We start from the raw sequence: 25376 nt of genomic DNA, 5'->3' as shown, positions 1-25376 counted from the left end.
TGCAGATGTACTGAATAGCAAGAAACCTCACATTACATTGGACACAGAGACAGATGTATAGATTCTTTTGAATCCTTCTGGATGGTAGAGGCCACAGGCTTAGAAGATATTGGCAAAGGAACCGTGAGTGAGTTGCTGCTTTCCATCTTGTATATGATACACGCTAAGACTGTAAGAAATAAAAGCTGGAGTCGGCCATTCAGCCCCTTGATCCTGCTCTGCTATTTTACAGATTCAACATTCCTCACGTCCACCTTTCTGCATTTCCAATAACCCTTGATTCCTCAACTGATCGAGAATCTATCCATCTCAGCCTTAAATATACACAAGGATTTTGTCCCCACAGCTCTCTGTGGCAAGGAGTTCCAAAGACTCACGATCCTCTCAGGGAAGAAATTCCTCCTCATCTCAGTCTTAAGTTCACCCCCCCCTTTATTCTGAGAGTGTGCCATCTGATCCCAGACTCTCCCACGAGGGGAACATCCTTTCAGCATTGACTCTGTCAAAGTCTCTTGAAATGCATTGGATTCTGAATGAGATCACCCCTCATTCTTCTGAACTCCTAATCTTTGCTCCTAAACCAATCCTCCCATACCAGGGATCATCCTGGTGAACCTTCTCTGAACTGCCTGCAATCTTGCCTTCAATTAAGACCAAAACTGCTCACAGTAACCCAGGTGAGGTCTCCCCAGTTACAGTAAGACTTCCCTACTCTTAGACTCTAACCCCCCTTGAAATAAGTGCCAGTATTCCTTTAAACAAAATACTATGTTTTTGTTTCAGATTTCCAGAATGCAAACTGCTGGAGAAACTCAGCAAGTCTGGCAGCGTCTGTAGAGAGTGAAAGTATTGATGTTTTGTGTGCAGTGACTCTTCTGTAAATCCCAGTTCTGAGCTGAGTTTCTCTCGGTCTTTGTGTTTGTTCCAGTATTCCTGCTGCTCCCCAGGTGTTAGCTTTCTGTGTTTTATGTAGAAATATCTCCAAGTCCCTGTGTGTTGTCAATTTCTATAGATTTTCTTCCATTTAAATAAAACCCTGTTCTTTTGTTTTATCTTCCACGAACATACACCAGTGGTGGATGAGCAAATGGTTAAGTTAGTTTAAAATCTTTAACCCCATTAATCCTCATGCTTAACCTCTTTCTAGGAAACAGGTTTGTGCTGGCGTGTTTCAGACTTATGCCATCAGTGATTGCATTTCTGTGTCTTGTAACCAATCCCTCTGCAAAGTGAACAAAATCAATCTGAAATTTATCATCAATAAAACAGCATCCTGAAAGAAAGGGTTTATGTCTTGTAACGCAACCTGATAATTGGCTAAAGCTACATAATATTACAGAGACAGAATTTGGAGATGCTGGCGTTGGACTGGGGTGGACAAAGTTAAAAATCACACAACACCAGGTTATAGTCCAACAGGTTTAATTGGAAGCACACTAGCTTCAGGTGATGAAGGGGCAGTGCTCCGAAAGCTAGTGCTTCCAAACAAACCTGTTGGACTATAACCTGGTGTTGTGGGATTTTTAACTTTACAGAGACAGCACTTTGTTGACTAACTGTAAATTGCTTTGTGTGTTTCAAGTTCTTCCTTTTATATTTTATGCTTTAAAATTCACTTTAAAATTGTGACTGCTGCTTGAATTGCTTGCAATCCTATTACGCATTTAATTGTAAATTTGTTTGATTTTGAGGATTTGTTGAATGTTGATTTTGTTATAACTTCCAGCAACTGTTGAGAGAGCACTTCAATGAAGATATTTGAAGTGAAGTGTTTACCCACAACATCTCGGAGACCATATCTCCTGCATTAGTAACTCTCCTAATGTGAAATGAACGTCACTAGAGTTACACTTGGCGCAGTGTTACTGGGTGAATGATCATCCCAATTGTTTAGTAAGGTAAAAACAGCAACTGCAGATGCTGGAAACCAGATTCTGGATTAGTGGTGCTGGAAGAGCACAGCAGTTCAGGCAGCATCCGAGGAGCTTCAAAATCGACATTTCGGGCAAAAGCCCTTCATCAGGAATAAAGGCAGTGAGCCTGGAGCGTGGAGAGATAAGCTAGAGGAGGGTGGGGGTGGGGAGAAAGTAGCATAGAGTACAATGGGTGAGTGGGGGAGGGGATGAAGGTGATAGGTCAGGGAGGAGAGGGTGGAGTGGATAGGTGGAAAAGGAGATAGGCAGGTAGGACAAGTCCGGACAAGTCATGGGGACAGTGCTGAGCTGGAAGTTTGGAACTAGGGTGAGGTGGGGGAAGGGGAAATGAGGACACTGTTGAAGTCCACATTGATGCCCTGGGATTGAAGTGGTCCGAGGCGGAAGATGAGGCGTTCTTCCTCCAGGCATCTGGTGGTGAGGGAGCGGCAGTGAAGGAGGCCCAGGACCTCCATGTCCTCGGCAGAGTGGGAGGGGGAGTTGAAATGTTGGGCTACAGGGCGGTGTGGTTGATTGGTGCGGGTGTCCCAGAGATACCAGCTCTGTTAGTTAGACAAGCCTGCCATCTAGTGATAACTATGTGTAATTGCATTCATTCAAAAGCAGGAGAAAATAAGGAACATGGTTGACTGACACGTAATAATTATGTCAGGCACTTCTGAATAAAAATGGCAGCTATTTCCTTCCTGCATATTGAAATCATTATTTGCTTCGTTGTGTTTGGAAGGATATTTATAGTTGTGCTGTAATGAGCTTCCCAGCTGTGTTATAAGCATGGTATACATGCAAGAATTGTGCACATTATAAATATGATTGGTCTCTTAATATGCCTATGTTCCTCTTCAGGTTCAGTAACAGGCATGAGGAATGTGGCAACTTATTGTGTAGTATGTAACAAATGTGAAATGGTGTTTAAATATCCCAAGGGGCTATTGCACTGTGACCCAGAACTCAATGCCAGTCTCCACTTTCACCTCCAATTGCCTTTTGCCAAGTTTTCAACAAAACTTCACACAATTACAAATATAAAATGACGGGTATTGTTCAGGATACCAGGAATAACTCGCCTAGTCTTCAAGATGCAGAGAGATAGGATTTTTCACAAAATCAGAAGTTGCTGAAAAAACTCAGCAGTTGGAGAGAAAGCAGAGTTAACATTTTGGGTCCAGTGACCCTCGTTTAGAACTGGATTAGATTATTTATGTTCACTGAGCAGGGCCACATCTCTCAGTCCGCACCCCAACAGTGTAGCACATCCTCTGTACTTAGTGTGGACCGTCAGCCTAGACAATTATTTTCAAGTCTTCAGAGTTCCACCTTCAGGCTATGAGACAATGATGCTACCCATGGGGCTAGAACTGATACATTTTCAGACAATATACAGACTGATATTGCAGCTCTAGCACAACATGATCAAGATGGCGGCAGATTAAGATACTCTGTTCAGAGCTCCTTTGCACACCAATCCCTTTCCCTTCTTTTTTCTCCTCTTCATAGCTTTTCCAAACCCACGACTCTTCCATCTAGAAGGACAAGTGCAGCAGATACATGGTTTCACCACCCCCTTCAAGATCCCCTCCAAGTCCCTCACCATTCTGACTTAGAATTATATCACTATTCCTTCACTGTCACTGGGTCACAATCTTGGAATTCCCTCCCTGAGGCATTGTGGGTCAACCTGCAGCACATGGACTACAGCAGTTCGAGGATGCAGCTCACCCCCACCTTATCAAGGAGCAACTCGGGACAGGCTCAGCCAGCACTATCCACATGAATAATAAAAAAAGTCACAAAACTTAATTGAAACAGTGACAAGACCGAAGATAGATAGCTCAGTGTCAGCATAGGACAGAACATTAATATGGCAAGTGATTGAAGACTTGAGATGTGGTTTAGAGGCTGAATGAAGGGCTCTGAGAAGTATTTACCTGATGTGTTTGTGCGCTGCAAATAGTGGACAATGTACAGAGTTGACATGATTGGAATAAGCCTGGGGGAATAGTATCGCCAACTGTAAAATGTGTATTTGGGGATTTATTTGGTCAGGACAGAGGAGGTGATGTTGTATCTCATTCACTTTCATGGACAGGTGATGTGGGAAGAGAAGGGAAGGCTGAGGCATTGAGAAATAGACCACGGTGTCGCAGAGGGAGCAGAAATGCTGGAGCTTGGGAAATATTTGGGAGCGCATCACACTGGCAGAAATAGCAAAGTGGGATGAACAGAATACAGAGACCGTGGGGATAGGAGGGGAAGAGAAGAGAGGACCCTTTCCAGTTTATGGGAGAGAGGAGAGAGAGAGTTACGGCAGTCATGTGGGGGCAAGACATGTGGAGCACTGCACGTTTCCATTAGATCTCAAATATCCTTGGCCACAGACTTAATTTTATTTCAATGGAGATCTGGTGACTTTTAAAGCTTATCATTAAAAGCAAACTAATTTCATTCTCTAAGATTTGGAGATTCCGATGTTGGACTGGGGTGCACAAAGTTAAAAATCACACAACACCAGGTTATAGTCCAACAGGTTTAATTGGAAGCACTAGCTTTCAGAGCATTGGTAGTTGTGATGAACCTGATGAAGGAGCAGCACTCCAAAAGCTAGTGCTTCCAAATAAACCTGTTGGACGATAACCTGGTGTTGCGTGATTTTTAGCTTCATTCTCTATAAAATTCAGTGGGAGACTGAATACAAAGCTGCATTAAACTGATTGAGCAGCAAGAAATTTTATATCTGTGTGTGTTTTAAAGGAGCATTAGGCACTGGGTCTGCACAGAAACAAAGCTGCTGATGGTGGGACTGAGGTCAGTGATGTATCTGGTCGCGAGGAGCTAAATAAGAGTAATTGTCTTTACAGGTATTGATCCTCTACAATTTTCCAATCAGTGAAACAGGTCCACAGCAGACATGGTTCTTCTGGCTTTACCCTGAATCCGGGAACATTTAAATAACCAGGATACTTACATCAGTCTCCTATTTATTGACTGCAGTCCCACTGTCACCACAATTCCAAACAAACTCCATGAACTTGGTCTCGGCTCCTCCCTCTGTAACTAGATCCTCAACTTCCTGATCCATAGCCTGTAATCTCTAGCTTATCTCTCCACGCTTCAGGCTCACTGCCTTTATTCCTGATGAAGGGCCCGAAACGTTGATTTCGCTGCTCGTTGGATGCTGCCTGAACTGCTGTGCTCTTCCAGCACCACTAATCCAGAATGTAATCTGTAACAGCCGCTCCACCATAATCCCCAACACTGGTGCCCCGGAGAGCTGGATACTCACCTCCTCTACTGTCCTCATACACACATAACCGTGGGACCAAATTCTGCACCAAATCCATTCACAGGTTTGCTGACAACACTACTATTGTAAGTTGGGTCTCAAACAATGATGAAAGAGAGAGAGCGCTTAGCAGCATGGTATAAAGACAGCACTCTCTCCATCTATGTCAGCAAAGTGAAGGAGCTGCTCATTGACTTCAGGAAGTGGAGTCCCTGTCTGTATCAATGCAGCTGCGTGGATATGGTCAAGAGCACCAGGTTCCTGTGAGTGATGATCACCAACAATCTGGCCTGGTCCACCCACGCTGACACTAAGGTCAAGAAAGAACAACAACGTCCCGACTTCCTCAGGAGGCTGAGGAAATTCCGCATGTCTAGGAAGACTCTTACAAACCTTTTACTGATGCACTATAGAAATCATCTTATCTGGGTGTGTCACAGTATGAAGAATGGCAACTGCTATTCCCAAGACTGAAATAAATCACAGAGAGTTGTGAACACACTCAGTCCAGCTCAGAAACCAGCCTTCCAGCCACTGGCTCCGTCTATACTTCCCAGCATCCAATATAATCGAAGACCCCTCCCACCCCGGTTATAGTCTCTTCCACCCTCTTCCATCAGGTAAAAGATATAAAATATTGTAGAAACATATGAATAAATTCAAGAACAGCTTCTTCCCTGCTGTTATCAGACTTTTGAATGGACCTCCCTAATGTGAATGTTGATCTCTGTCTGCACCTTCCCGGCAGCTGTAACCCTATACCCTGCACTCTGTCCTCTTACCCTGATGCATGTGTACAGTAAAATCTGCTTGTAAAACATTCAAGACAACACTTTACACTGTCCCTCAGTACATGTGACAGTAATAAATCAACTCAACAGGGAATCTACTGAGGAGCCAGCTGCAAGTGGCCTCTTGCTTCACTCACTTGTGCTTCCAACAGCAGGTCGCCTGTTTTCTTTTTAATAATTGCCTGTAAAACAACCGCAATTATGGAATGAAATGATCCTGGCATTTTAATCAGTTGCCCAGAAAGAGAAGTGAAATGATCTGTGTAATAAACCACATCTTTCATGAATCGAGTATAAAGGTGGTTGGGTATGGATGAAAGTGAATATTTTATTTGCAGTGCACTCCATGGATTGAAATAACAACGGAGAAAGAATGAAAAACATTTTGAGCATTTTGTAGCTATTTTAGTCCAAACTTAAAATCATCCTTACATGGTCATATCATTTGATTTTGAACACCCTCAAAGTATTCTCCACATGCGATCCTGAAGTATATTACCGCAAATCAAGTTTCAATAGTAAGTGAAATATTATTTAGTGGAATGATTGTTCTTTATGTCAAGACACTGCAGAAGCAGACAGTTCAGGTCCATTATATTAATGCTAACTCTTTAAAATCCATTCACTTACTCTCATCAGATTTTCAACTTTCAAAGTAAACGGGCCCAGAAATCTACTCTTGGCCTCTTGGCAGGGAGCTATATTTATGCATCATTCCCAGAGCGGCCATTTCATCACACGTTAAACATGTTGAACCATCCCTTGAGCTATCAGAGCTCAGTGCTTCCCCTCACTGAGGTCAGATTTCATGGCCTGTCTGCAGATTCACTGCGAATCTTTACAAAGAAGTTGTCCATGTTCTGGGAGGAAGCTGAAATCATTGACTCCAGAAGCTTACTGAGGCATTGGGTGGTCACCTCATGGCCTGCAGAACGTCTCTTGTCACAATCTGGTTAGGGATTGTTGACATTCGTTAAACCAATAGATGGCAGCACAGTGGCTCAGCAGTTAGCACTGCGGCCTCACAGTGCCAGGGACACAAGTTCGATTCCAGCCTTGGGTGACAGTCTGTGTGGAGTTTGCACATTCTGTGTGGGTTTCCTCCCACAGTCCATAGATGTGAGCTGGCCATACTAAATTGCCTGTAGTGTTCAGGGATGTGTAGGTTAGGTGCATTAGTCAGGGGTAAAAGTAGAGTAATAGGGTAGGAGTGGGTTACTCTTTAGAGGGTTTATGGGCTTGTTGGGCCAAAGGGCCTGTTTCCACACTATAGGGATTCTATGGGGAAACCATCTCAAAAAATTTACATCCATGATGCAGTGGTAAAGTCACTTGGATCAGTAATGCAGAACCCCATGCCAATTGTCTGGGCCCAAGGGTTTGAATACCACTGCGGCATATGATGGAATTTGAAAATCTGAAATAAAAGGAAATTCTATGTGAGACCATGCTGATTGTTGTAAAGATTCAGAACTGATGAAGAGTCACTGCACTCAACATGTTAACACTGCTTTCTTCTAACAGATGCTGCCAGACTTGCTGAGTTTCATCAACAATTTCTGTTTTGATTCCGGATTGCCAGATCTACAGTTCTTTGTCTTTTTTTAATATTGTTATAAATACCCATCTGGTTCACTAATGAACTTTTAGGTAAGGAAATCATCTGCTCATACTTGTTCTGGTCTACATGTAACTCGAGACCCACAGCAATATGGTTAACTCTTAACTACATTCTGGGTGATGAGGGATGTGTGCTAAATGTTGCCCCAGACAACAATGCCCATGTCCCATATACAAATAAAAGGAATACAACTGAAAGTAACACAGAAAAATGTTCCACAGGATTTCACTTGTTTTTAAATAAAACAAACTTATTTTTAAGATAAGTTCAAAGTGTTCAGGCAGAGGCCAATTTGGTTTCAGAACATAGAACACAGAACACAGAACATAGAAGAGTACAGCACAGTACAGGTCCTTCGGCCTTCAAAGTTGTTCCAACCTTTTATCCTACTCTAAGATCAGACTAACCTACATACCCTTCATTTTATTATCTTCCATGTGCCTATCCAAGAGTCGCTTAAATGTCCCTAATGTATTTGACTCTACTCCCACCCCTGGCAGCACCCATCGCTCTAAGTAAAGAACCTGCCCCTGATATCTCCCCTAAACCTTTCTCCAATCACCTTAAAGTTATGCCCCCTCATGATACCCATTTCAGCCCTGGGATAAAGTCTCTAGCTATCCGCTCTATCTATGCCTCTCATCATCTTGTACACCTCTATCAAGCCACCTCTCATCTTTCTTCACTCCAATGAGAAAAGCCCTAGCTCCCTCAACCTTTCTTCATAAGACATGCCCTCCAGTCCACGCAACATCCTGGGAAAGCTCCTCTGCAGAGTCTAGATTAGAGTGGTGCTGGAAAAGCACAGCAGGTCAGGTAGCATCCGAGGAGCAGGAAAATCGACGTTTTGGACAGGAGCCCTTCAAACTCCTCTGCACCCTCTCTAAAGCTTCCACATCGTTCCCATATTGAGGCAACCAGAACTGAACACAACATTCCAAGTGTGGTCTAACAAGGGCTCTATAGAGCTGCTGCATAACCTTGTGGCTCTTAAACTCAATCCCCCTGCTAATGAAAGCCAACACACTATACACCTTCTTAACAACCCTATCAACTTGGGTGGCAACTTTGAGGAATCTATGGATGTGGACCCCAAGATCTCTCTGTTCCTCCACAATGCCAAGAATCCTAGCTTTAACCGGATATTCTGCATTCAAATTCGACCTTCCAAAGTGAATCACTTCACATTTTTCCAGGTTGAACTCCATTTGCCACTTCTCAGCCCAGCTCTGTATCCTGTCAATGTCCCGTTGCAACCTACAACAGTTTTGCAAAAGGGAAGTTGGTTAAACATAATCTCTTGGACTTCTTTGAGCCAAACTGAATACAAAAGGGTCAGAATGAAGGTGAGAAAGCTAATAGGGGAAGCAAAGAGGGATTGTGAGAAAGACAGGCAGCTAATACGAAAGGGAACCCCAAAGTTCCCCATTCCCTTGGTGCAGGGAGGAGTCGGGTTAATTAGGGACTAGAATGGGAGGTGGGGGCGTGACTGAGGTGACAAATGGATACTTTGTATCTGTCTTTAACAAGGAAGCAGATACTGCCCAAGCCAATGGGATAAAGGAGGAAGATCTGTCACGATTAGGGTTTCAAATTGATACAGAGGAGCTGTTGGTACTTAAAGTTCATAAATGACTCTGACTGGATTGGATGCATCCAAAGATATTGAGGGAATGAGAGTAGGCAGTATAGCAGGGGTACTTGCCATAATTTTTCAATCTTGCCTGGATTCTGGAGAGGGATCAGCAAACTGGAAAGTTTCAAGAAAGGTTAGCAGGATAAGCCCAGCAATTGCCAACCTCAGTGCTGGGGAAGCATCTCAAAACAAGTATTCAGGATAGAATTAATAGTCACTGGCAAAATGTGGATTAATTCAGAAGAGGCAGCATGGGTTTATTAGGGGAAAGTTATGTTTCACTAAGTTGCTGGAATATTTTTTGAAGAGGTAACAGAGAAAATTGAAAATAATGCAAATGAATGGGGTGTACATGGCATTCCATTCATAACAGCACCATACAACAGATATACGAGGGAAGGTAAGGCTGGAATAAAAGGACTGTAGGAGTATGGACACACAATCAATTGAGTGATGGGAAAGTGAACGAGCAATAGATATTTTTGATCTGGAGGAAGAGTAGACTGATGTTCACCAGATAATGGTGCAACCCTGATATCTGAAATAGATATTGTGGGTAGCACATGAAATTTCCATGACAGGACTTGATGAAATATGGATAGCTCAAGCACTGATAGACAGACATTTTACCCAGCCAAGCCTTCATAAGGACATATTGCAATATGTAAAGCATGCCACGCTAGTCAGATATTAGGAATGTCTGAACATATAATCAAATTGACTAAGGGATCTTGTAGTGCAGTGGTAGAGTTCCTACCTCTAGACCACAAAGTCTGGGTTCAATTCCCACCTGCTCTAGAGGTGTTAAAACAGATTGACTAAAAATGCCAGGAAAGACAGATACCTGACAGAGGAGCAGCACTCCAAGTGCTATAGCTTCCAAGTAAACTGGTTCGACTGTAACTTAGTGTTGTTTGATTTTTAACTAGGAAAGATGGTGACATTGTGGTCATATTACTCAACAATAATCCAGAAAGCCAGGCTCTGGGAATATGGAGACAAATCTGATGATGGAAGCTGGTGCAATTTAAGCTCAAGTTTAGAGAGCTTGTGGCAAAATGGTAGAGACACACAAAACCAGAAGCTTCTGGTTCAGAACCCACCTGAGGTAAGTCACTGAGGCAAGTGATAAAATGCCTGCAAAAGTTCATTAAAACCTATAATCAAACTGACATCACGAATACACAGCAGTTTTTGAAGAAGCATTCAGTCGAGTCATAGAGATGTACAGCACAGAAACAGACCCTTCGGTCCAACTCATCCATGCCAACCAGATATTTCAACCCAATCTAGTCCCACCTGCCAGCCCTTGGCCCATATCCCTCTAAACCCGTCCTATTCATATACCCATCCAGATGCCTTTTAAATGTTGCAATTGTACCAGCCTCCACCACTTCCTCTGGCAGCTCATTCCACACACGTACCACCCTCTGTGTGAAAAGGTTGCCCCTTAGGTCCCTTTCGTATCTTTCCCCTCTCACCCTAAACCTATGCCTCTAGTTCTGGACTCCCCCAACCCAGGGAAAGTACTTTGTCTATTCACCCTATCCATGCTTTCATGACTTTATAAACCACTATGAAGGTCATCCCACAGCCTCCGATGCTCCAGAGAAAGGAGACTGTTTCGGACTGTTTCTAAAAATGTAAGTGGGACATCAGCATATCCACAAAAGTATGGATAGGACAACTGAATTTTCAGGAGGTATTCCTTTGAAGATAATACCACTAATGTAGTATTAGAAAACTAACTAATGTTTTATTCATTATGGATTATAATTAGAAATACAATCGGACCATGGTTCTAACATTAGTCTGAAATTTTGCAAGATGAAATAAATAAACTGGGTATAAAGTAGTTGAAGTCAACAACCACAAACACAGAGAACTTTAGACTCTCAAGATAACAATAAAAGCATACTGTCATGAATATCCTCAGGATTGGTTTTTCAGTTATTTGCACCAGAGATTCCCCCAATAGTTTAATCGCTTTGAATGAATCAAGAATTATGAAGTAGAAGATCCACTAAAATTGATCACAGAACTGGTGCTGCACTGAAGGAGGCAATTTAACTCCTTGGTACTAGGGGATAGAACCTGTGTAGAACCAATCTCCTGCATTTTCCCCTTATGCCATCCACCATTACCATCCAAAACAAATCACCCAATCATCATAGAGAAGTTTTTTAAGACAGAATGATGAATTTGTAAAGTTGGATTATTTGTCCATGTCTCTAGAGAAACTCCCAGGAGGACACAAAGTAGAAAAGGGGCATTTTAAAAACGTCATTGTTGAGAAAATGAAAGAATAGATAGATAAACATGTGGATAGAAAGGTGAACCTTTGAAAGCATGATTTGATGGTTCATACAAGGGGCTTGGTAAATGAATTATCTGATTATTATTCCATATTTTAGGTAGAAGAATTGGTTGTGACAGATGAACATGTTGAAACAAAATCACTGCAGAGAGGAAGAAGGAACAGGTATGTCACATGGTAAGAGTGAGGTTGAAGCAGATGTTAAAATTACAAAGTGAACTTCATACAATCCGATTAGTCAATACTGAATACAGGGACGGTGAAACACTGGGTCCTCATACTTAGAGGAAGAACAATGGGAATATCTGGCGAGGTAACATGAAATTTAAGGAAATCTGCAGAGATCCATCAGGATATACAACTTTAGCAAGACCTGATGTGGATGTAGGGGAGTTGGTAACAATAAAGCAACATCCTTTTAGCTTAAGCCCAGAGAGAACAATTTCATGTGAATTACAAGGATTCAATATACGTTGGAAAATAAATAAATCAAGGCCAGTCAAAGCAGTTGGAGATCACCAGTATTATTAGTTTCAAAACCTGATAGTTTGACTAGATTCTACATTACATTACAGACAAGTAAATGCCGGAATGAAAACAGGTTTGTACCCAATTCCTCACTTGGAAGATTGTGTCAATAATATTGGCAGTGCTGTTGTTACTGAAGGAGTCCAAGCATCAAAAGCTAAAGAGATAACTTACTCCCACTGAACAGCTTGTATCAGTGTCAAGTCATTCCATTTGGGTTTGAAAATGCTCCAACTATATTCCAAAAATTTATGAATTAAGTTGTAACTGGAGTATGTAATTATGTTGTTTACTTAATATACAGTAAATACATATAATAAATATGATAATTAATATACAATAAAACTTGGGAGGAATTCTCAACAATTTGAATTCACATTTAAACAGTTACAGTTACAGATTTGGCTAACCTTGCCAAGAGGGAGTGTGCAGACACAAAGATAATTTACCCGGGACATCGTGTTGACCAGGATAGCAAAAGGAGAAAGTGAGGACTGCAGATGCTGGAGATCAGAGCTGAAAATGTGTTGCTGGAAAAGCGCAGCAGGTCAGGCAGCATCCAAGGAGCAGGAGAATCGACGTTTCGGGCATGAGCCCTTCCTGAAGCTCACATTGATTCTCCTGCTCCTTGGATGCTGCCTGACCTGCTGCGCTTTTCCAGCAACACATTTTCAGCCCAGGATAGCAAAAGGAAAAGCTTTGAAAAAGTTTCCCCTTTCTAACGCTAGGTGTGAAAGCATGAGATTTTTGGGGATGTGTTGTTTCTATCAGAAATTTGTGCCAAATTTTAGCACAATTGTTGCACTTCTAAGAGAACCATTACAAAAACAGGCAAACATAACATCATGAAAAAAGAAGCTATCGATGATTTTAATAAATGAACTGTTGCTAGCTGCCCCTGGCTCACTAAAATGGCTAATGATGCTTCTGACTAGTGGGTGGGTGTGGTATGGTCTTTAAAACAAGATGATGAATCAGGTATAGAGAAACAGAAAATCAATCAGCATCAAAGGAAATATTCTATAGAAGTAAAGGCAACTGAGATCTTCATTGGTAATTAAACATTTCAAAGTTTATGTCTGTCATGACAATAAAACGATGCTAACATACACTGACCATAATTCCTTAAATCTTCTTCAGAAAGACAATACTGAAAATGTTAGGTTATTTTACTTTTTAATTCATTCAGGGGATGTGAGTGTCACTGGTTGGGCCCAATACTTTTTGCCTGTCCCTAGTTGCCCCTTGAGAAGGTGGGGTGAGCTGCCTTCTTGAACCGCTGCAGTCCATGTGCTGGAGGTAGACCCACAATGCCCTGGGGGAGGGAATTCAAAGAGCGAAAGTGCCACTGAGAGAAGGATGATATAAATATATTGGAATTTGTTCATTCAACCTTGTAATGAAAGAATTGTTCATGTTGCTAGAAAGGTATATACAATTGCATATGTGAGGTGATGATATTGTTGATAGAGTAATAATGCAGAGACCTATGCAATTTTCTGGTGACCTGGGTATGGAGCAACGACTGATGGTGGGATTGCAGTTCAACAAACATCTGTTGGAGAAGCCCCCATCCAAGCAAGTGGAGAGTATTCCATCACATTCCTGATTTGTGCCTTGTAGATGGTGGACAGGCTTTGGAGAGTCAGGAGGTGAGTTACTCACTGCAGGATTCCCAGCCTCCAACCTGTAGATCCTGCATTTACTGAGTCCAGTTGAGTTTCTTATCAATAGTAACCCTCAGGCTGTTGATAGTGGGGGATTTAGTGATGGTAACACCATTGAATGTCAAGGAGCAGTGGTCAGATTGTCTCTTATTGGTGATGGTCATTTCCTGGCATTTGTGCAGCAGGAATGTTACTTGCCGCTTGTCAGCCCAAGCCTGGATAATGCCCGGGTCTTGTTTAATTTGAACATAGACTCACTGGAGTGAAGAGGATGAGAGGTGACTTGATAGAGGTGTACAAGATGTTGAGAGGCATAGATAGAGTGGATAGCCAGAAACTTTTTCCCAGGGCGGAAATGGCTATCACAAGGGGGCATCATTTTAAGGTGGTTTGAGGAAGGTTTAGGGGAGATGTCAGAGGTTTGTTCTTTACTCAGAGAGCGGTGGGTGCATGGAATGCACTGCCAGCAGTGGTGGTAGAGTTGGATACATTAGAGACATTTAAGCGACTCTTGGATAGGCACATGGAAGATAATACAATGAAGAGTAAGTACGTTAGTCTGATCTTAGAATAGGATAAAAGTCAAGCACAACATCGAGGGCCAAAGGGCCTGTAATGTTCTATGTTCTATGTTTAGTATCTGAGGAGTTGTGAAAGGTGCTGAACATTGTACAATCATCATCAAATTTCCCTACTTCTGACCTTAGGAAGTTTTTTAAAATTTCAGTTAGACTACCTCTCATTCTTTGAAACTTTGAAGAATACAGACCCAGTTGATTAAGCAGCTCATGCTTTTACTCTGTCTGTGGGTCATCTATTCCCCATGTACCCTTCAGCTGTATAAAATCATGAGGGGCATGGACAGGGTAAACAGATAAAGTCTTTTCCCTGGGGTGGGGCAAGTCCAAAACTAGAGGCACAGTTTAAGGGTGAGAGGGGAAAGATTTAAAAGGGACCTAAGGGGCAACATTTTCATGCAAAGGGTGGTGTGTGTATGGAATGTGCTGCCAGTGGAAGTGGCGGAGGCTGGTACAATTGCAACATTTAAAAAGCATCTGGATGGGTGTATGAATAGGAAGGGTTTGGAGGGATATGGGCCAGGTGTTGGCAAATGGGACTAGGTTAGGTTAGGATATCTGGTTGGCATGGATGAGTTGGACTGAAGAATCTGTTTCTGTGCTGTACATCTCTATGACATTATGTCTTGTATGTGTACTATCAACATCTCCAGCTAGTGATTTTGGCCTTGCAGATGCCCCACAGGAACTCCAGCTATTGGTCCAGATGTGAAAAACAGATTTCCAGTAACTTTAACTGGATATACTTCCCATTCACAATGGCCATCTTATGCCCCATACCCCACAGAAGGAGCATCTCACCCTGGCCAAGCTGCTCTGCCATGACTTACTCTGAAACAGCTCTCTTTCCATTTACTTCCTTTACTTACCTTACACCTTATACCTGAAGCACTCTCAACCTGAACCAATTTCTAAACGAAGGACCAAAAAAACCTTCTGAAAATTGAAGTACATTGTACCCATTAAAAAAGGGTATTGTGATACAGTGTTAATGACCCTACCTTAGAGCCAGAAGACACAGTTTCAATTCCCACCTGTCCACCATCTACAAGGCACAAGTTAGGAATGTGATGGAATACTCCCCACTTGCTTGGATGGGTGCAGCTCCAACAGATGTTTATTGAACTGCAATCCCACCCATACTTGAACATATATCAAGTATGTGGTGCTGGAAAAGCACAGCAGGTCAGGCAGCATTCGAGGAGCAGGAGAATCGACGTTTTGAGCAAAAGCCTTTCATCTGGAATCAGGTATAAAAATATCTATGTTCATCAAATCCCTTTGCAAATTTCTGTTCCCAGAACATTCCCAACAGGTTCAGTGAACCCAATTTGCTGTTTGCAAATCTAAAAAGAAGAATATTACATTTCTCAGATAAACACCAATATAATTAAGGAAGAAGAGCAAAAACAAAACACCTTATCGCTGTTTTAAATGGATGACCCGACTTTGAAACAGTGACCCCTGATTATCAAGTCTCCCATAAGAGAAAATATTCTGTCCACATCCACATATGTTCTAGTTAACTTGTCTAAACTCCAGTAGATACAAACCGAGACTGACCAACATCTTCTCATCAGACAACCCACCCATTCCAGGTATTAGTCTGGTTAATCTTCTCTGAACTGCTCAGAACATATTTATATCCTTCTGGTAATGTGCCTTCAGTTCTTGATTCCAATTCCAATGATACCCATGACCAACAGAAACACAATTTTTCTCAGACTTGAAAGGTCCAAATAAATGCCAGCATCTGAGATTATCCCCAATTTCCAGGGCCCTGTCTCTGGAAAGTCCTCCCTGATTCTACAGCAGAATGCTTTAATTATCATGGCATATCGTTTCCCCAAATCTACCTGATAAAATACATGTATCATTGCAAGGACTTTGGTATCAGCCGCAATTATTGCAACTAAATGTTTTTTTTATATAGGATACACTCACAACACTGTTCCAATTAAGAGAAAATCTAGACTGTATTGCATCTATAAATAAATTCTGGAAAATATTTGAAATTGCCAGACGATTGTAGAGCCACATGTGTGAGTTATTATTTACAGGTGTAAAGTATTAATTCCACGGCCAATAATCTCAAATGGCATCATTAGACTTTCCTTTGAGTCAGTTTTCCTTTCTTCCCTGAAGGTGTTGACACCAGGGTTATAGTCCCAGAATCCTGGGGTGGAAGGGGGTGGCTGGGGGTGGGGTGGGGGGAGGTGCCTGAGCATCATGCTTCATTCTCATGTCTAGACAGCAAGACAGTGACCTCATGGAGCATCAGAGAGCAGCTAATTATTTCCTCACTCAAACTGAATCACAATCAACAACAGCAGCAGGACTGATCTTCCCTTTATAATCATAAGAAATAGGACCAGGAGGAGACCACTCAGCCCATCAAGCCCGTTCTGCTATTTGAAAAGATCACACCTGGAGGAGTTTGGGGCATTTGGTTCTCCTTACTCAGCATGGCAGAAGCAGAAAGAATGACCTTCCCAGCAGTTCAGGGCCCCATACCTGAGGAAGGATGTATAGGCCCTGGAGCGGGTCCAGAGGACGTTCACGAGAATGATCCAAGGAATGAAAAGCTGAACACATGAGGAATGTTTGAGGACTCTGGGTTTCAACACGATGGAGTTTAGAAGGATGAGGGGGAACCTGATCGAAACTTATAGAATATTGAACGGCTTGGACAGAGTGGACATGGGAAGATGTTTCCACTGGCAGGACAGTCAATGGTGCGAGGGCACAGCCTTAGATTGAAGGGAAAACCCTTTAGAATGGGGTCAAGAAGAAACGGCTTCAGCCAGAGAGTGATGAATCTATGGAACTCGCTGCTACAGAAGGCTGAGATTCCTGTGGAGAGTGAGTCAGTGGAGACTCTCAGTGAGTCTCTCTCTCACTGCAACCCCCAGGTACTCTTTGCTACCTTCTCCCCAGCCCCGGACCAACTCCCATTTATCCCTCTGCCCCAGAGGCTCCCTGCCTCCATTCCTGATGAAAGGCTTTTGCCCGAAATGTTGATTTTCCTGTTCCTTGGATGTTGCCTGACCTGCTGTGTTTTTCCAGCACCACTCTAATCTTGACTCTGATCTCCAGCATCCGCAGTCCTCACTTCCACCTATATGACAGCACAGACTGATTTCTGCCCCCTAGATCCTGACACATGGGGCAGACAGTCCCACGAAGGAGTGAAGTCATGAAGACGACCTGAGGAGGCTATAAAAAAGTTATGGAAAGGGCAGTGAGTCGGCAAAGATTTCGTCAAATGGAGCAAGATGTGGGAAAATGTGGGAATGCCTGTTCTGTCAGGATGATTAAAAAAAGAAGCATGTTATCAGGGTGGTGTGAGATTGCAGAACTCGGAGGTGCAGAGGGATCTGAATGTCCTTGTGTACAGATGAGGAAAGGTTAGTCTGCAGGTACAGCAAATAATGAGGGATGTTCATAGGATGTGATGGTTTATTGTGAGAGGACGAGACTCTTGTGATGCAATGGTAGTGTCCCTAACTCTGGGTTAGAAAGGCCATGTTTAACCCCACCAGCTAGGAAGGTATGTCACAATGTGTTCAAACAAGTTGGTTAAAATATTTCTTAGTATTAAGGGAATTGGATGTCGTAGTAGGGAGTTATGCTTCATAGAGTTGTACAGTTATACAGCACAGTAAATGTTGACTCTGCACTGGTCAAAACCATCCCCCTCAATATTCTAATCCATTTCCCAGTACTTGGCCCATAGCCTTGATGCCTTGGCATTACAACTGCACATCTAAATCCTTCCGTCAATGTGACAGGGGTTTGTGCCTCTCCCATTCTCACAGGCAGCAAGTTCCAGAGTCCCCCCACCCTGTGAGTGAAGACAATTTTCCTCACATCCCATCTAACCCTCCTACCCCTTCCCTTAAATCTACACACCCGGTCATTAAACCCTCCATCAAAAGGGAAAATTTCTTCCTGAGTGCCTTCTCTCTGCCCCTCAATTATATACAGCTCAAACATTTCCCCCACCCACCCCCTCAGTCTCCTCTGCTCCAAGGAAAACAACCCCAGTCCATCCAATCTCTCTTCATCACTGAAACTCTCCAGCTCAGGCAACATCCTGGGGAATCTCCTTTGTGTCCTCTCCAGCACTTTCATGTACTTCTTATAATGGGGATTCCATAAATTCATCTAATAAGTAAGTTTGCAGATGATACAAAGATCGGTGGAGTTGTGGATAGTGTAGAAGGTTATCAAAGGATATAGTGGGATATAGATCAGTTGCAGATATGGGCAGAGAAATGGCAGTTGGAGTTTAATCAGGGTAAGTGTGAGATCAAATGTTAAGGAAAAGTATACAGTAAATGGTGGGACCCTGAACAACATTGATGTACAGAGGGACCTTGGGGTTCAAGTCCATAGCTCCCTGAAAGTGGCCACACAAGTAGATAGGGTGTGAAAGAAGTGTATGCTTGACTTTATTAGTTGGGGAATTGAGTACAAGGGTCAGGACTAAGTTGCAGCTTTATCAGACTTTGGTTAGGCCGCACTTAGAGTAGTACGTTCAATTACGGTTGCCACATTCCAGGAATGATGGGGAGGCTTTGGAGCGGGTGCAGGAGAGGTTTACCAGGATGCTGCCTGGATTAGAGGGTATGAACTATAACAGGAGAAGCTAGAAAAACTCAGGTTGATTTCTCTGGAGTGGGGGAGGCTGAGGGGAGACTTGACAGAAGTTTATAAAATTATGAGGTGGATAGATAGTGTTGACAGTCAGAATCTTTTTCCCAGAGTTGAAATGTCTAAAACTTGGGGGCATGTATTTAAGATGAAAGGGGGAAAGCTCAAAGGAGATGAGGGGCAAGTTTTGTTTTACAGAGAGAGTGGTAGGAATCTGCAAGGAAATGCCATAGGTAGTGGTGGAGGCAGATATGATCGGGGCATTTAAGGGGCTTTGAGATAAGCTCATGAATATGCAAGAAATGGAGGGATATGGACCAAGGGCAGGCAGAAGGGATTAGTTTAATTTAGTGTCATGTTTGGCATAACATTGTGGGCCATTCCTGTGCTGTAATGTTCTATGTTCTATAAACCACAACAGCAAGGGCCCCATCTCTGACACCTGCAGGACTCCACTGAACACAGGCTTCCAGTCACACAAATACCTCTCAACCATCATCCTCTGCTTCTTGCCACTCAGCCAATTCTGGATCCAGTTCAGTAAATTTCCAAGGAGCCCACAGGCCCTTACCTTTGCTATCAGCCTCGTATGCAGGACCTTATCAAAAGCTGTGCTGAAGTCCAATAGACTACATCAAAAGCATTGCTCCCATCCACATACCTGGTCACCTCTTTGAAAAATTCAATCTAGTTGGTCAGACACAGCCTTCCCTTAACAAAGCCATTTTGACTGTTCCTGATTAATCCCTGCCTCCCACAAAATGCAAAATAATTCTATCGCTTAGAATTGTTTCCAACTGTTTCCCCAGCACAGAGGTTAGATTGACTGGCCTGTAGGAGAAAGTGAGGACTGCAGACACTGGAGATCAGAGTCGAGAGTGTGTTGCTGGAAAAGCACAGCAGGTCAGGCAGTATCCAAGGAGCAGGTGAATTGACGTTTCAGGCAGGAGCCCTTCATCAGGAATGAGGCTGGGAGTGTCGGGGGTGGAGAGACAAATGGGAGGGGGGGGGGGTGTGGGGGGAAGGTAGCTGAGAGTACAATAGGCGGATAGAGGTGGGGAAATGGTGATAGGTCGGAGAGGAGGGTGGAGTGGATAGGTCGGAAGGAAGATTGACAGGTGAGACAGGTCATGAAGATGGTGCTAAGCTGAAAGGTTGGAACTGGGGTAAGGTGGGGGGAGCGGAAATGAGGAAACTGGTGAAGTCCACATTGATGTCCTGGGGTTGAAGTGTTCCGAGGCGGAAGATGAGGCGTTCTTCCTCCAGGTGTCGGGTGGTGAGGGAGCGGTAGTGGAGGAGGCCCAGGACCTCCATGTCCTCGGCAGAGGGGGAGAGGGAGTTGAAATGTTGGGCCACAGGGCGGTGTGGTTGATTGGTGCGGGTGTCTCGAAGATGTTCCCTAAAGCACTCTGCTAGGAGGCATCCAGTCTCCCCAGTGTAGAGGAGACCACATCGGGAGCAACGGATACAATAAATGATATTGGTGTATGTGCAGGTAAAACTTTGAGGGATGTGGAAGGCTGCTTTAGGGCCTTGGATGGAGGTGAGGGAGGAGGTGTGGGCACAGGTTTTGCAATTCCTGTGGTGGCAGGGGTAGGTGCCAGGATGGGAGGGTGGGTTGTTGGGAGGGGCATGGACCTGACCAGGTAGTCAGGGAGGGAAAGATCTTTGCGGGAGGCGGAAAGGGGTGGGGAGGGAAATATATCCCTGGAGGTGGGGTCTGTTTGGAGGTGGCGGAAAGGTCGGCGGATGATGCGGTTTATGCAAAGCTTGGTAGGGTGGTATGGGGGGTTATGTCCTTGTTACGGTTGGAGGGGTGGGGTTCAAGGGCAGACTATATGGGATGTGGATGACATGTTTTGGAGGGCATCTTCAACCACGTGGGAAGGGAAATTACGGTCTTGTAGTTTCCTGGTTTATGCCTTGCTCCCTTCTTGAGTAACAGTACCATATTGCCTGTCCTCTAGTACCTTCCCCCCTGAAGACTTTGCAAGTGCCCCTACTATTTCCCACTCCTGTCTCATTCGACAGCCTGGGATACATTTCATCCAGCCTCAAGATTTACCTACTTTTCAGCCTACCAGACCACTCAGGACCTCCTGCTGTCAATGCTAATTTCTTTAAGTGTATCACAGGCCCTTTCCCTGATTTCTAGATTCCTCCCTGTCACTAGTGAACACCAACACACAATGTTCATTTAGAATCCTACCTACATCCTCTGGATCCACACACAAATTACCTTAAATGGGCCCTACTCTTTTCCCTCAATATCCTTTTACTGTGAATGTATTTGTTAAATAACTTCAGATTTTCCTTTATTTGACCTGCCAGTATCCTTTCATAGCCCCTTTAGCTTTCCGAATTTCCCTTTTGCACATTCAATATTCCTCCAGGACCTCTACTGTTTTGAACCCTGAGTATCTGCTGTAAGTCTCCCTTTTTTCTCTTAATCCAGTGCTCGATATCCTTTGCTATCCAGAGTTGACGGGATTTGATGGTCCCACCCTTTTTCTCTTTTGGAGGATGTTAGCCCCGTCCTCTCTATATTTCCTTCTTGAATGAATCCCACTGCTCGGAAACAGATTTACTTGGGGACAAATCACAGATGATCATATTAAAGTTAGCCTTCCCCCAGTTGGGAACTTGGCTTTCAGGCCCAGTGTTGTCCTTTTCCCGAACAATCTTGAATCTTATGGAGTCATGATCATTAAATATAAAACATTCCCCCACTGCTACTTCAAACACTTGCTCAGCTTCATTACCTAAAATTAAGTTTAAAATTATGACTGCCCGTCTTTGAAAAAGTTCTCCTGGATGGACTTTATAAATTCACTTCCTCTAAACATTTCATCATTGACTCACAGAGGTCTACAGCATGGAAACAGGCCCTTCGGCCCACCTTGTCCATGCTGCCCTGTTTTCGCAATCTAAACTAGTTCACCTCCAAAATCTCCAAAAGGCACCTCCAAATCTAAACTAGTGCCATTTGTCTGTGTTTGGTCCATATCCCTTCATACCTACCTAAATGTTTCTTAAATGACAAAATTATACTTGCTTCCAACGCTACTTCTGGCAGCCTGTTGCAGACACTCGCTACTTTGTGTGAGAAAAAATTGCCCCTCTGGACTCTTTTGTATCTCTCCCCTCTCACTTTCCCACTATGACCCCCTCAGTTAATGTTGGGGAAGTTGAAATCCTCCACTATCATAGAATCCCTACAGTGTGGAAGCAGCCATTCAGTCCATTGGGTCCACACAAACCCTTCAAAGAGTATCCCCCATCCAGACCCATCCCTCTACCCTATCCCTGTATTTCCCATCACTGGACACTATGGGCGATTTAGCATGGCTAATCCATGTGCTAAACTGTACATCTTTGAACTGTGGGAGAAAATTGGAGCACCCAGAGGAAACCCACACAGACACTGGGAGAATGTGCAAACTCCAGACAGACAGTGGCCTGAGGCTGGAATTGAACCTAAGTGCCTGGCTGTGTGAGGCAGCAGTGCTAACCACTGAACAACTAGCCTATTACTTCACAATTCCCTGAAATTTGCCAACATATCTGCTCTGTTTCCCTTGGACTGTTAGAAGCGTATAATACACTCCCAGCAATGTGATTACTGGTTTTTGGTTTTGGAATTCTTTTACATCTGGGTGAGACTAGTGTAAACGTTGAGGCTAAAGAGACGAACAGCTGCAGGAAATGATTCTGAGTATTTTTCCCCCCGTGTTTAGTAACCAGAGCAATGGCTAAACAAAGTCTATCACCAGAGGTCACAGGAATACCATAAGCAGATGTTGCGGGACCTATAACTTTTTTTGAAGGATGGAGAGGATTCAAAAGAGACGTTTAACATGTTTTTGTTAATTGAATCTCAGAACGCAGATGCAGAGTTGAGTCAGTTAGCACAGTCAGATCACACAGAGACTGAGGGGCTGAAGGCATTCCATAGTGTTATTGTATTAAAGTCAGAGTGCGGATGGAGAAGTGGAAGGTGTTTGATATATTTTCCTTCATTGGTCAGAGCACTGAGTATCGGAGTTGGGAGGTCATGTTGCGGCTGTACAGGACATTGGTTTGGCTGCTTTTGGAATATTTTGTGTAATTCTGATCTTCCTATTGGAAGGACGTTATGAAACTTGAAAAGGTTCAGAAAAGATTTACAAGGATGTTGCCAGGGTTGGTGGATTTGAGCTATAGGGAAAAGCTGAATAGACTGGGGCTGTTTTCCCTGGAGTGTCAGAGGCTGAGGGGTGACCTTGTAGTGGTTTATAAAATCATGAGGGGTATGGATAGGGTAAATAGACTAAGTATTTTCTCTGGTTGGGGGTGGGCAGGTGAGGAGCAGTGGGGGTGTGGGTGGTGGAATCCAGAACAGAGGGCATAGGTTTAGGGTGAGAGGGGAAAAATCTAAAAGAGACCTAAGGGCCGATGTTTTCACGCAGAGGGTGGTACATGTATGGAATGAGCTGCCAGAGGATGCGGTGGAGGCTGGTACAATTGCAACATTTAAGAGGCATTTGGATGGGTTTATGAATAGGAAGGGTTTGGAGGAATATGGGCCGGGTGCTGGTAAATGGGACTAGATTAGGTTGGGATATCAGGTCGGTATTGATGAGTTGGACCATAGGGTCTGTTTCTGTGCTGTACTATCTACAGATGAAGAACTCACTGTTGTTAATCAGAATGTGGTACCACTCAAATATTGTACAGCAAACCTTGTTTTAACTGGCACCTTATCAACCAGCACACTCAATACACCAGTATAGTTATATCCCAGAAGTTTACTGGATTTTCACAATCTTTGAAATTAGATTAGATTAATTACAGTGTGGAAACAGGTCCTTCTGCCCAACAATTCCACACCGAAACTCCGAAGAGCAACCCACCCATTCCTCTATACTTACCCCTTCACCTAACACTATGGGCAATTCAGTATGACCAATTCACCTGACCTGCACATCTTTGGACTGTGGGAGGAAACCGGAGCACCCGGAGGAAACCCACACAGACTCGGGGAGAATATGCAAACTCCACACAGTCAGTCGCCTGAGGTGGGAATTGAACCCGGGTCTTTGGCGCTGTGAGGCAGCAGTGCTAACCACTGAGCCACCGTGGCCGCCCACCTGCAATGTCTCAGTGGTCAGTTGAAAGTACGAATGAGAAGGCTCGCTGCCGCTAAGTATTATTTAAGGCAAAGTTACATTATTATTTAAGAGATTTATGCTGTAACCAAAGTACAACAGGGATGTGTATAAGACCACAAGACCATAAGACATAGGAGTAGAAGTAAGGCCATTCGGCCCATCGAGTCCACTCCGCCATTCAATCATGGCTGATGGGCATTTCAACTCCACTTACCCGCATTCTCCCTGTAGCCCTTAATTCCTTGTGACATCAAGAATTTATCAATCTCTGCCTTGAAGAGATTTAGCGTCCCAGCCTCCACTGCACTCTGCGGCAGTGAATTCCACAGGCCCACCACTCTCTGGCTGGAGAAATGTCTCTGCATTTCTGTTCTGAATTGACCCCCTCTAATTCTAAGGCTGTGTCCACGGGTCCTAGTCTCCTCACCTAACAGAAACAATTTCCTAGCGTCCACCCTCTTCCAAGCCATGTATTATCTTGTAAGTTTCTATTAGATCTCCCCTTAATCTTCTAAACTCCAATCAATACAATCCAGGATCCTCAGCCGTTCCTCATATGTTAGACCTACCATTCCAGGGATCATCCGTGTGAATCTCCGCTGGACACACTCCACTGCCAGTATGTCCTTCCTGAGGTGTGGGGACCAAAACTGGACACAGTACTCCAAATGGGATCTAACCAGAGCGTTATAAAGTCTCAGTAGCACAATGGTGCTTTTATATTCCAACCCTCTTGAGATAAATGACAACATTGCATTCGCTTTCTTAATCACGGACTCAACCTGCATGTTTACCTTTAGAGAATCCTCGACTAGCATTCCCAGATCCCTTTGTACTTTGGCTTTACGAATTTTCTCACCGTTTAGAAAGTAGTCCATGCTTGTATTCTTTTTTCCAAAGTACAAGACCTCGCATTTGCTCACATTGAATTCCATCAGCCATTTCCTGGACCATTCTCCCAAACTGTCTAGATCCTTCTGCAGTATACCACCTGATGTGTATACACTTTAGCAAGGCCTTCAACAAGTCCCGATATGGTAGACTAGATAATGAGGTTAGATCACATAGGATCCAAGAAGAGATAGCCAACTGGACACAACATTGGCTGGATGGTAGGAGACAGGGAGTGGTGGGAGAGGGTCCCTGTTCAGACTGGAGGTCTGTGACCAGCGGTGTACCACAAGGATCAGTTTGTCATTTGTATAAATGATTTGG

At 43.6% G+C, this 25376-nt stretch overlaps 1 long non-coding RNA gene across 1 annotated transcript in view; it reads left to right on the top strand.

Moving 5' to 3' along the window:
- The first annotated feature begins 10317 nt into the window (after nucleotides 1-10317).
- LOC140495677 (uncharacterized) overlaps nucleotides 10318-25376 on the top strand; it is a 149170-nt gene continuing 134111 nt past the window's right edge. The window contains exons 1-2 of the long non-coding RNA XR_011964074.1: nucleotides 10318-10373; nucleotides 11680-11747. This is a non-coding gene — a long non-coding RNA (uncharacterized lncRNA). The remainder of the gene's footprint in view (nucleotides 10374-11679; nucleotides 11748-25376) is intronic.

The sequence above is a fragment of the Chiloscyllium punctatum genome, chromosome 25, assembly GCF_047496795.1.
Source record: "Chiloscyllium punctatum isolate Juve2018m chromosome 25, sChiPun1.3, whole genome shotgun sequence".
In the NCBI taxonomy this organism is placed as follows: Eukaryota; Metazoa; Chordata; class Chondrichthyes; order Orectolobiformes; family Hemiscylliidae; genus Chiloscyllium; species Chiloscyllium punctatum.
This window is presented reverse-complemented; position numbering and strand designations above follow the sequence as displayed.